Genomic DNA, 12930 nt, shown 5'->3' with positions numbered 1-12930 from the left:
GGAAGCCATTGTCTGATTGATTGTCTGGGCCTGGCTGCCAAGTGGGTGGCCTATGAGTGATTTTCTCATATGAACTGTAACTCAGCAAAATCTTTGAAATTGTTGCATGTTGCGTTTATATTTTTGTTCAGTATTATATACCCACCCTCCTTTTACTTGTACCATTGCACGTCCTGCAAATTACCAGCAGAGGGCGACCATTCTGAACTCATTATCACATTTTCTGTTTACATCCCGAATGGAACTTTGATAAACCCGTAGATTGTATTGTGTTCAGAAGTCGATGTTGCCGATATAGCTAAAGTTCAAGTATTTATTTGTCATGTTGATTAAAAAGTTTAATATCTTAGCTCCCATCATCATGCCGATGAAAACCTGATCTGTTAGAATTATTTTAGTTAGAATTTACATTGAAAACTGAATTTACCATCGCCCATATAATACCTTCAGAGAAAGAGGCGAAGCGAGAGGGTTAGCTATCTCTCGACAAAAATCTGTATAAAATAATCCCAATGCGTTTCAATGGGGTATGGATTTAAGCAGATCTACACTTAACGCCTGTCGAGACGACGAATCGCATTGTCAGGGCGGAGACATGAGCACCTCGTCATTATGTGCAGATTTCTGATGAACCAGTCAGTCCATGGGTGGATCTCACATTTTCCCTCCACGCCTCTTTCTCAAAACACATTAGATATGAGAGACGACAGGAGGAACCATGAAAGCAGAATGAAGCTATTTTTCAAGTAACTGTTTCCGTAGTGTAGTGGTTATCACGTTCGCCTCACACGCGAAAGGTCCCCGGTTCGAAACCGGGCGGAAACATATTTTTTAGCTCTAATGGACATTGGTATACAATTCAATGGTTTAATTTATTCGTCCAACGTTACATTAAATGATCATCTAAAAGCAATCTTGATAGATATTACAAAAGGCCAGTCTCGCGATATAGTAATCAACGTTACTGACGATACTTTGCTGTCGTTCGAGCGATTGCAGATGAATATGTTTAGCTAGGCAGCGTGCTAGATGTTTATTTTTTCAAAGATAGTCCCTTTTCAGAAATCAGATATATCTGTGCGTGGTAGCAATATATCCGAATAGTAAGTACGTGTATTCTATTTTCAACAATATAATAAAGCGTTACAGTTAGACTCACTACAGTTAACGTTACTAGTACTGTAATGTTAATCTAGCTCCATGAATACATGCAATATGCATTGTAGATAGCTAACGTAAACGGACTAAACTCCACTCAATGGTAAAGGAAGTTTAGGATTAACTTCACCACTGAGTGGAGCCGAGACCAGTCTGCTGTTGTATTTGATTTACGTTTTTTTGAAAAATAATGTATTTCAGCAAACAAAGAAAGGCAGGAAAAACATAGGTACAATGTACCGAGGTAAAGACAGTTTCAGATTGGATATTCGCCTGTAGTTCTCCTTACGTCCACAACAGCAGTTAGGGACCGTCAACATAGTGACAAATCACATTTTTCAAATTTCAATAGCTCTTTAAGCATTACTCCTAACACTTTCAAAACTGGTTGTAGCTAACCCGTGGCATAGATGCACATTGCACACCCTTTAGTTTGTCCATTTTTGTTTTTAAATCTCACATGGTTTTACATGAATTTTTCAAAATGTAGAATTTCAAAAGCTCCTTGGCCATGTGACCTAGTGACTTCAAACAAGGTTCAGAATGTCCACTCAGTGGGCCTACACATTGCACACCCTTTAGTTTGCCCATTTTTATCTCACATGGTTTTACATTCTTTTTTCAAATTTCAATAGCTCTTTAAGCATTACTCCTAACACTTTCAAAACTGGTTGTAGCTAACCCGTGGCATAGATGCACATTGCACACCCTTCAGTTTGTCCATTTTTGTTTTTAAATCTCACATGGTTTTACATGAATTTTTCAAAATGTAGAATTTCAAAAGCTCCTTGGCCATGTGACCTAGTGACTTCAAACAAGGTTCAGAATGTCCACTCAGTGGGCCTACACATTGCACACCCTTTAGTTTGTCCATTTTTATCTCACATGGTTTTACATTAATTTTTCAAAATTTAGAATTTCGATAGCTCCTTGGTTATGTGACCTAATGTCCGCTGACTACCCTTCTATATTGCACACTCTTGTTTGTGTACTGTAAAATAACGCGGTGTAACGTACATTTTTCATAGTTTTAAATTTGCAATAGCTCCTTGGTCATGTCAATTACACATTGAAGAAGCATGCAGTGGATATACACCCATATTGCATAACCTCTAGTCATGTATCTTCTATATTGTTGTACATTATTATTAGTTTGACAATTAGGGAGTTCAGTCCAGTGTTGTGTTTAGCATTTTCTTTAATATTTATCTTTCTATAATTGGTAGTTCTAAGTACTTATTTTCCCTGTTTTTTATTTATTTTTCCACAGTATTTAACAGTGGTACACAATAGGAGAGAGACAGATAATATCTCCTTTCTTCATTAATATCAACCATAAAGGAAAAGGGCAAAGTACGAGAGTCATGCTATTAAATAAAATGTTATTTGTCACATGGTTACAGATGTTAATGCGAGCGTAGTAATCTAACCTAACAATTTCACAACAACTACCTTATACACACAAGTGTAAAGGGATGAAGAATATGTACATAAAAATATATGAATTAGTGATGGTACAGAACGGCATAGACAACATGCAGTAGATGGTATCGAGTACAGTATATACATATGAGATGAGTAATGTGGGGGATGTAAACATTATATTAAGTGGCATTGTTTAAAGTGGCTAGTAATACATTTTTTACATACATTTTTCTAAGTCAGAACCGTCCAGAGGAGTGATGCTAGGCAGGTGGGCAGATGCGGGAAGCGATCGGTTGAAGAGCATGCATTACGTTTTCTTGCATTTAAGAACAGTTGGAGGCCACGGAAAGAGAGTTGTATGGCTTTGAAGCTCGTCTGGAGGTTAGTTAACACAGTGTCCAAAGAAGGGCCAGAAGTATACAGAATGGTGTCGTTTGCATAGAGGTGGATCAGAGAATCACCAGCCGCAAGAGCGACATCATTGATGTATACAGAGAAAAGAGTCGGCCCGAGAATTGAACCCTGTGGCACCCCCATAGAGACTGGCAGAGGTCTGGACAACAGGCCATCCCATTTGACACACTGAACTCCAGCTGAGAAGTAGTTGGTGAACCAGGCGAGACAGTCATTTGAGAATCCAAGGCTGTTGAGTCTGCCAATAAGAATGTGGTGATTGACAGAGTCGAAAGCATTGGCCAGGTCGATGGATACGGCTGTACAGTATTGTCTTTTGTCGATGGCGATTATGATATTGTTTAGGACCTTGAGCGTGGCTGAGGTGCATCCATGACCAGCTCAGAAACCAGATTGCATAGCGGAGAAGGTACGGTGGGATTCAAAATGGTCCGTGATCTGTTTGTTGACTTTGCTTTCGAAGACTTTAGAAAGGCAGGGTAGGATAGATATAGGTATGTAACAGTTTGGGTCTAGAGTGTCTCTCCCTTTGAAGAGGGGGATGACCGCGGCAGCTTTCCAATCTTTGGGGATCTCAGACGATACGAAAGAGAGGTTGAACAGGCTAGTAATAGGGCTTGCAACAATTACGGTGGATAATTTTAGAAAGAGAGGGTCCAGATTGTCTAGCCCAGCTGATTTGTAGGGGTCCAGATTTTGCAGTTCTTTCAGAACATCAGCTATCTGGATTTGGGTGAAGGAGAAATGTGGGAGGCTTTGGCAAGTTGCTGTCGGGGGTGCAGAGCTGTTGACCCGGGGTAGGGGTAGCCAGGTGGAAAGCAAGCCCAGCCTTAGAAAAATGCTTATTGAAATTCTCGATAATCGTAGATTTATCGGTGGTGACAGTGTTTCCTAGCCTCAGTGCAGTGGGCAGCTGGGGGAGGTGCTCTTGTTCTCCATGGACTTTACAATGTCCCAGAACTTTTTGGAGTTTGTGCTACAGGATGTAAATTTCTGTTTGATAAAGCTAGCCTTAGCATTCCTAACTGACTGTGTATATTGGTACCTAACTTCCCTGAAAAGTTGCATATCACGGGGGCTATTCGATGCTAATGCAGTACGTCACAGGATGTTTTTATGCTGGTCAAGGGCAGTCAGGTCTGGAGTTAACCAAGGGCTATATCTTTTCCTAGTTCTACATTTTTTGAATTGGGCATGCTTATTTAAGATGGTGAGGAAAGCACTTTTAAAGAATAACCAGGCATCCTCTACTGACGGAATGAGGTCAATATCTTTCCAGGATACCCCGGCCAGGTAAATTAGAAAGGCCTGCTCGCTGAAGTGTTTTAGGGAGCGTTTGACTGTGATGAGTGGAGGTTGTTTGACCGCGGACCCATTACTGACACAGGCAATGAGGCAGTGGTCGCTGAGATCCTGGTTGAAGAAAGCAGAAGGTGTATTTAGAGGGCAGGTTGGTCAGGATGATATCTATGGGGGTGCCCGAGTTTACAGATTTAGGGTTGTACCTGTTAGGTTTCATGATCATTTGAGTGAGATTGAGGGCATCTAGCTTAGATTGGAGGACAGCCGGGGTGTTAAGCATATCCCAGTTTAGGTCACCTAACATTACAAACTCTGAAGATAAATGGGGGGCAATTATTTCACATATGGTGTCCAGGTCGCAGCTGGGGGCTGAGGGGGGTCTGTAACAAGCGGCAACAGTGAGAGACTTATTTCTGGAAAGGTGGATTTTTAAAAGTAGAAGCTCAAACGGTTTGGGCACAGACCTGAATAGCATGACAGAACTCTGCAGGCTGTCTCTGCAGTAGATTGCACCCTCTTTGGCAGTTCTGTCTTGGCGGAAAATGTATACACATACATAAAGGCATTTTTCAGCTATGATTTTACCACTCAGAATCCAGAATGGATGTGACAATGGGGCAGCACAGGATGTAATACACCCTTACAACAATCTACTTCTTGATCTTCTTATCTGGTAAACTGCTACTTTGTGTCAAGAAAAGAGCCGCAATTAGGGGCGTGTGTACTCCAGTAAAAAAGGGCTGGTTTAGATGAAAAACTATTCCCCTGGTTCCCTGTTCATAGGGGCATGAGAGACTCGTCACTGGTAGAATTGAGTTGGCACTTTATTGGCCCAAACACCCACAAGGTTGAGGTTACTCATGGACAGTAATTAGTATTTGTATTTTATTTTGTTGCATTGACACATTGTGTCTTCTAACTGTCCAAGAATATGATCCAAAGTGTTAGGAAATATTTGTTCCCATAAATACAAAGGAGGATGTCTCTCCTCATACCTCTGGCACTTTAGTCAGACTGCCAGACTGTGCACCACAGAGCACCACAGAGCACCACAGAGCACCACAGAACCAATCAGGAGAGAATACATACAGGTCAACGGTGCCAATTGAAAGTCAAGGGGTGTGTCTGTGCCTTTTGGATTAATCTCTCTTTACAGAGAACCCCTGTGGTTCAAGTCTGCTCTGCACATGTCTGAAAGTGACAGAGCCAGCAGCCAAGAGAGTTTATCACAGTACGTCATAACAAAGTATTACACTTATGAATGTATGTAAAATGCTAATATGTATAAGATCCAGTACAATGGAATAACTAAGACCTGAATTTGAATGCAGCGTGTTCCAATTCCTCCTCCTCTTTCTGTCCTGCAGGGTCAACCAAAAACACTTGGCCTGATGGTTCTTGCAGATACTGGGGAAGCAATATAGAAATGTGTTGATCCCTTAAATGATTTTACTATTAAATGACCCATATCACAACCCTCATACCTCTTCACAAAAATGTACCTAAATCAATTTTGGAAAAAGGATTTTACTCACAAAAGATGTAGGAATTTATTTTCCCAGTTAGAAATAGTAGGCCATGCATCAAATAACTATTTTCATCAGAAAAACGAACCCTCAAATACAATACTGCATTTTGTAAGTTGTCTGCAGGTGGCTTGTTGTGAATGCACTCAAATATCAAGTCATTATCAGGTTATGTAAACTGCATTCTAATACTCAACATAGAATGATTTCTCATAATGTACAGTATATGAAAGTGATGCTATGAAAAGGATTCTTTCACATTATCAAGCTCACTGTGACTGACAAATCACTGCCTATTACTGTGATTAAAAAGAGCATATGAAACATTGTTTTTCATGAGGCCTACCTGTGCGCCTTCCTTTACACACCTCTGAACACCTCTCCTATCCTTGATCCATTCCACATACAGCCATTTGCGGATCTTTTCAGTGTCCATGTGACTGATAGTTATTGCGAGGATGAAACATTGGTTGACTTTATTTTTATTTTTTTAACAACCATGTAAAATGAAGGTCTGCACAGCTTACAGATTTAAGTCTAATAGCATGATATGAAAGTAGACAAACATCAGAGTGTGTGATATGAAGGTATAGTCAGTGGACATTCTGAACCTTGTTTGAGGGCAGTAGGTCACATGACCAAGGAGCTATTGAAATTCTACATTTGGAAAAATTCATGTAAAACCATGTGAGATGGAAATTGACAAACTAAAGGGTGTGCAATATGTAGGCCCACTGAATGGACATTCTGAACCTTGTTTGAAGTCACCAGGTCACATGACCAAAGAGCTATTGAAATTCTACATTTTGAAAAATTAATGTAAAACCATGTGAGATGGAAATGGACAAACTAAAGGGTGTGCAATATACACGCGTAGTCAGTGGACATACGGAACCTTGTTTGAAGTCATTGGGTCACATGACCAAGGAGCTATTGACATTTGAATGTAAAAAAAGTTTGTACTTTGTTTACGCTCCCTAACTAATTCAACTTGGAATACAAAATGCTGCTCACATTTCCACATGTTCATTAGCTCTGGAAAGCGAATTACTGTCCAAATCATGAAAATAAGACCTGTGCAATGTTGTGCGCAATTATTCCAACATCATGACACTAATTTGGAGTCTGTGGCTCAAGTGGTTTGAAAGCTATTGAGGTTTCAAAGCGTGAATATCCAACTTGAAACTATCTTTACTTAGGTGTACAATGTGGGTGTTTCATTTTTGAACTAACGTTACTGTTAACGTTATTGACCTTGAGCGAATCGATGTAATCTTAGCTAGCTAGGACTTTAATCCACTACATTTTAGCCAGCTCGGTAGTTAGAAGTAACATTTTTAGATTTCGTTGCATTACAGCCACCAAAAAGAAGGTCGCAGCCAAGTCTGCCAAAGGGAAGACGCCCACAGTAGTAGATGGCCTTTCCATGGAGGAGATGTCGAAGGAGCAGGCAGGTGTTATTTCATGCACCTCTACATACACCTCTACATACGCTGAGTTGAACGCTGAGTTGTAATCAATGAATAGCATTCTCACATAGGTGTTCCTTTTGTCCAGGTGGGAAAGGGCAGTGTGGCGTGCAATAGAGATTGTGTCATCTGTGCATCTGTTGGTGCGGTATGCAAATTGGAGGGGGTCTAGGGTTTCTGGGATAATGGTGTTGATGTGAGCCATGACCACCCTTTCAAAGCATTTCATGGCTACAGGTCAGTAGTCATTTAGGCAGATTATCATAGTGTTCTTGGGTACAGGGACTATGGTGGTCTGTTTGAAACATGTTGGTATTACAGACTCAGACAGGGAGAGATTGAAAATGTCAGTGAAGACACTTGCCAGTTGGCCAGCGCATGCTCGCAGTACACGTCCTGGTAATTCATCTGGCCCTGCGGCCTTGTGAATGTTGACGTGTTTAAAGGTCTTACTCACATCGGCTGCGGAGCCAGAGGGATTACTAGGATGTGTACTAAGAGCATGCGCTGACCAATTATCAAGTGTCTTCACTGACATTTTCAACCTCTCCCTGTCTGAGTCTGTAATACCAACATGTTTGCTCTCACGCATGTTTCAGTGTTACTTGCCTCGAAGCGAGTATAAAAGTTATTTAGCTCGTCTGGTAGGCTCGTGTCACTTGGTAGCTCTCGGCTGTGCTTCCCTTTGTAGTCTGTAATAGTTTGCAAGTCCTGCCACATCCGACGAGCGTTGGAGCCGGTGTAGAAAGATTCGATCTTAGTCCTGTATTGAAGCTTTGCCTGTTTGATGGTTTGTCAAAGGGCATAGCAGGATTTCTTGTAAGTTTCTGGGTTAGAGTCCCGCTCCTTGAAAGCAGCAGCTCTACGCTTTAGCTCAGTGCGAATGTTGCCTGTAATCCATGGCTTCTGATTGGGGTATGTACGTACAGTCACAGGGGGACGACGTCCTCAATGTACATATTGATAAAGCCAGTGACTGATGTGGTGTACTCCTCAATGCCATCGGAAGAATCCCGGAACATATTCCAGTTTGTGATAGCAAAACAGTCCTGTAGTTTAGCATCTGCTTCATCTGACCACTTTTTTATAGCCCGAGCCATTGGTGCTTCCTGCTTTAATTTTTGCTTGTAAGCAGGAATCAGGAGGATAGGGTTATGGTCAGATTTGCCAAATGGAGGGCGATGGAGAGCTTTGTACGCGTCGCTGTGTGTGGAGTAAAGGTGGTTTAGAATTTCTTTCCGTCTGGTTGCACAGTTAACATGCTGATAGAAATGAGGTAAAACTAATTTAAGTTTCCCTGCATTAAAGTCCCCGGCCACTAGGAGCGCCACCTCTGGATGAGTGTTTTCCTGTTTGCTTATTGCGGAATGAGTGCGGTTTTAGTGCCAGCGTCAGTCTGTGGTGGTATGTAGACAGCTACGAAAAATACAGATGAAATCTCTAGGTAGGTAGTGTGGTCTACAGCTTATCATGAGATACTCTACCTCAGGTGAGCAAAACCTTAAGACTTCCTTAGATATCGTCCACCAGCTATTGTTTGTCTTGCCAGAGGCTGTTCTGTCCTGCAGATAGGGTGTATCAAATCAACCATTTGCTTGATAATCCATGAGTTATGCTGCATAGCATATATTTATCTGAATCTACATGATGATGATCTGTGTCCGCTGGAGGAGCACATTGTGCGGCTGCAGGAGGAGCTGGAGAGGGAGGAGAGGAACTACTTCCAGCTGGAGAGGGACAAGATCCACACCTTCTGGAAGATCACCTAGAGACACCTGGACAAGAGGAAGGCAGACCTGAGGAACAGAGACCGGGAGATGAAAGAGGCTGAGGAGAGCCACCAAGTTGAGATCAAGGTACAGTACACACACACCTACACACACATACAGTAACAGACACACAAACAGTGTTTAACCACATTAGAATAGTTACCAGGGTCCTTCCTGTTACTGTTCTGTTCCTCAGGTGTACAAGCAGAAAGTGAAGCATCTGCTGTATGAGCACCAGAACAGCATCTCAGAACTGAAGGGAGAGGGCGTGGTCTCTAACAAGCTGATGCAGAAAGAGCACGAAGAGCTGGAGAACGAGCTCTGCAAGGGCATGCACACCCTCAAAGTGGACATTAAAACTTCTTACGGCTATATATGACAACAGCCAGTGAGTGCAGGGCGCCAAATTCAAACAACAGAAATCTCATAATTAGAATTCCTCAAACATACAAGTATTTTACACAATTTTAAAGATAAACTTGTTGTTAATCCCACCAAAGTGTACGATTTCAAAAAGGCTTTATGACGAAAGCACACCAAACGATTATGTTAGGTCAGGACCAAGTCACAGAAAAACACAGACATTTTTCCAGCCAAAGAGAGGAGTCACAAAAAGCAAAAATAGAGATAAAATGAATCTTCATCAAATGACACTCATAGGACTTCATGTTACATTTACATTTACATTTAAGTCATTTAGCAGACGCCCTTATCCAGAGCGACTTACAAATTACACAATACATCTATGTTTTGTTCGATAAAGTTCATATTTATATCCAAAAATCTCAGTTTACATTGGCGCGTCATGTTCAGTTAATGTTTTGCTTCCAAAACATCCAGTGATTTTGCAGAGAGCCACATCAATTTACAGAAGTACTCATAATAAACATTGATAAAATACACAAGTGTTATACATGGAATTAGAGATATACTTCTCCTTAATGCAACCTCTGTCAGATTTCAGAAAAACTTTACGGATAAAGCACACCATGCAATAATCTGAGTACGGCGCTCAGACACAAAAACAAGTCATACAGATACCTGCCATGTTGTGGAGTCAACAGAAGTCAGAAATAGCATTATAAATATTCACTTACCTTTCATGATCTTCATCAGAATGCACTCCCAGGAATCCCAGTTCCACAATAAATGTTTGTTTTGTTCGATAAAGTCCATGATTTATGTCCAAATACCTCCTTTTTGTTCACATGTTTAGTTCACAAATCCAAATTCACGACGCGTTCCGTTGCAGTTCGTAGAAACGTGTCAAACGATATATAGAATCAATCTTTAGGATGTTTTTATCATACATCTTCAATAATGTTTCAACCGGAGAATTCATTTGTCTTTAGAAATGCAATGGAACGCAGCTACCTCTCACGGGCAAGGGCATGCGCACCCTCAAAGCCTGACTGAGCTCATGTCCTTCGGCCAGACCTCTGGTTGAAACAGGTCTCATACGAGAAATGACTTTGAGAGACAAGTGCGAGGTGATTATAGCTGTGCCTGTGTTGCCATTAAACTGTACTCACATTCGTACATATACCCAAAATATGAAACATAGCCATCTGTCTCTATTGCCATTTGACTGACCTGCTGAGTAGAAATTGAGGCCAAGTATGATAAGAAGATGCAGATGCTGCGTCAGGAGCAGGACCTTAGGAGGAAGACCGAGATCCACGAGATCGAGGAGAGGAAGAACAGCCAGATCAACACGCTGATGAAGAACCACGAGACGGCTTTCAGCGACATCAAGAACTACTACAACGACAACACCTTTAATAACCTGTCCCTCATCAACTCACTCAAGGCTAGCAATACCACAACAATATCAGCTAATAACCAAGGTTTTTGTTCTACTCAATAACAATAACCAAGGATCAATCCACTAACTGAGTATTAGAAATTCCTCAACGTACGGTATCATCAAACCTAACCTAGGCTTCATCAACTCACAACTCACTTGTGTATTACAAGACAATAACAGAGAGGTGTATGATTATTGATAGGTCCTGATCTTTAGCAGAATGGTTCACTGTGTGTAGTGCAGGACTGACAGTGGCCAGGGTTTGGAGCCCTGGAGGGCAAACACATCAATCCAATACAAGCTAGTAACCAGTTGTTTACATGGCCTGTGTGTCTGTCAGGAACAAATGTAGGAGATGAAGAGGAAGGAGGAGCGTCTGGAGAAGGACATGGCAGAGGTGCTGCTGCAAAACAAGCGCCTGACGGAGCCCCTGCAGAGGGCCAAGGAAGAGGTGACCGAGCTGCAGAAACAACTGGCCAACTACGAGAAGGACAAGACCTCACTGGTGGTGGGTTACACACACAAACACAGAATAGAATACATGATATTTAATTATATGGTAATTATAGAGAAGATTTATAGCAAAAAGCAACAATGTAGCAGTATGACAGATATGCATAAAATATATTCATATAGCAACATGGAAAAGTACAATTCCCTCAAATGCTCTATGATGAATGGTTTGTGTTGGGTGTATCTGAGAGTGAATAGAAATGTAGTAGGGTACTTGGTCTCAGTTACAAAAACACACATGACAATAAAACATCTTTGGCTTAGATGAGAGTTAGTCGTTAAATTTGGGTTCAGCCCAAACTCGCATCCACAACCCTGACCCTAGCTTCATGTCCACATCCTGGTTCAGCCCTAACTCTGAACCCTAACCCTAGCTTCATGACCACATCCTGGTTTAGCCCTAACTCTCAACCCTAACCCTAACTTCGTGTCCACATCCTGGTTCAGCCCTAACTCTCAACCCTAACCCTAACCCTAGCTTCATGTCTACATCCTGGTTCAGCCCTAACTCTCAACCACAACACTAACTCCATGTCCACATCCTGGTTCAGCCCTTACTCTCAACCCTAACCCTAGCTTCATGCCCACATCCTGGTTCAGCCCTAACTCTCAACCACAACCCTAACCCTAGCTTCATGACCACATCCTGGTTCAGCCCAAACTCTCAACCACAACCCTAACTTCATGTCCACATCCTGGTTCAGCCCAAACTCTCAACCACAACCCTAACCCTAGCTTCATGTCCATCTCCTGGTTCAGCCCAAACTCTCAACCACAACCCTAACTTCATGTCCACATCCTGGTTCAGTCCTTACTCTCAACCCTAACCCTAGCTTCATGACCACGTCCTGGTTCAGCCCTAACTCTCAACCCTAACCCTAACCCTAGCTTCATGTCTACATCCTGGTTCAGCCCTAACTCTCAACCACAACCCTAACCCTAGCTTCATGTCCACATCCTGGTTCAGCCCTTACTCTTAACCCTAACCCTAACTTCATGTCCACATCCTGGTTCAGCCCTAACTCTCAACCACAACCCTAACCCCTAGCTTCATGTCCACGTCCTGGTTAAACCCTAACCCTAGCTTCATGTCCATGTCCTGGTTCAACCCTAACCCTAGCTTCATGTCCATGTACTGGTTCAACCCTAACCCTAACTTCATGCCCACATCCTGGTTCAGCCCTAACTCTCAACCACAACACTAACTCCATGTCCACATCCTGGTTCAGCCCTTACTCTCAACCCTAACCCTAGCTTCATGTCCACATCCTGGTTCAGCCCTAACTCTCAACCACAACCCTAACCCTAGCTTCATGCCCACATCCTGGTTCAGCCCTAACTCTCAACCACAACCCTAACCCTAGCTTCATGACCACAGCCTGGTTCAGCCCAAACTCTCAACCACAACCCTAACTTCATGTCCACATCCTGGTTCAGCCCAAACTCTCAACCACAACCCTAACCCTAGCTTCATGTCCACCTCCTGGTTCAGCCCTAACTCTCAACCACAACCCTAATCCTAGCTTCATGCCCACATCCTTGTTCAG

At 42.2% G+C, this 12930-nt stretch overlaps 1 non-coding gene and 1 pseudogene across 1 annotated transcript; both read left to right on the top strand.

Annotated features, from left to right (window-relative positions):
• The first annotated feature begins 752 nt into the window (after positions 1–752).
• trnav-cac lies at positions 753–825 on the top strand. Its single transcript has one exon. It is a non-coding gene; the product is annotated as a tRNA-Val (tRNA).
• A 7043-nt stretch (positions 826–7868) lies between these two features.
• Positions 7869–10932, top strand: LOC124034845 (annotated as a pseudogene).
• Positions 10933–12930: the final 1998 nt, after the last annotated feature.

This window comes from Oncorhynchus gorbuscha, linkage group LG05 (genome assembly GCF_021184085.1).
Source record: "Oncorhynchus gorbuscha isolate QuinsamMale2020 ecotype Even-year linkage group LG05, OgorEven_v1.0, whole genome shotgun sequence".
Taxonomy (NCBI): Eukaryota; Metazoa; Chordata; class Actinopteri; order Salmoniformes; family Salmonidae; genus Oncorhynchus; species Oncorhynchus gorbuscha.
Note: the sequence above shows the minus strand (reverse complement) of the source record. Positions and strands in the feature narration are given on the sequence as shown.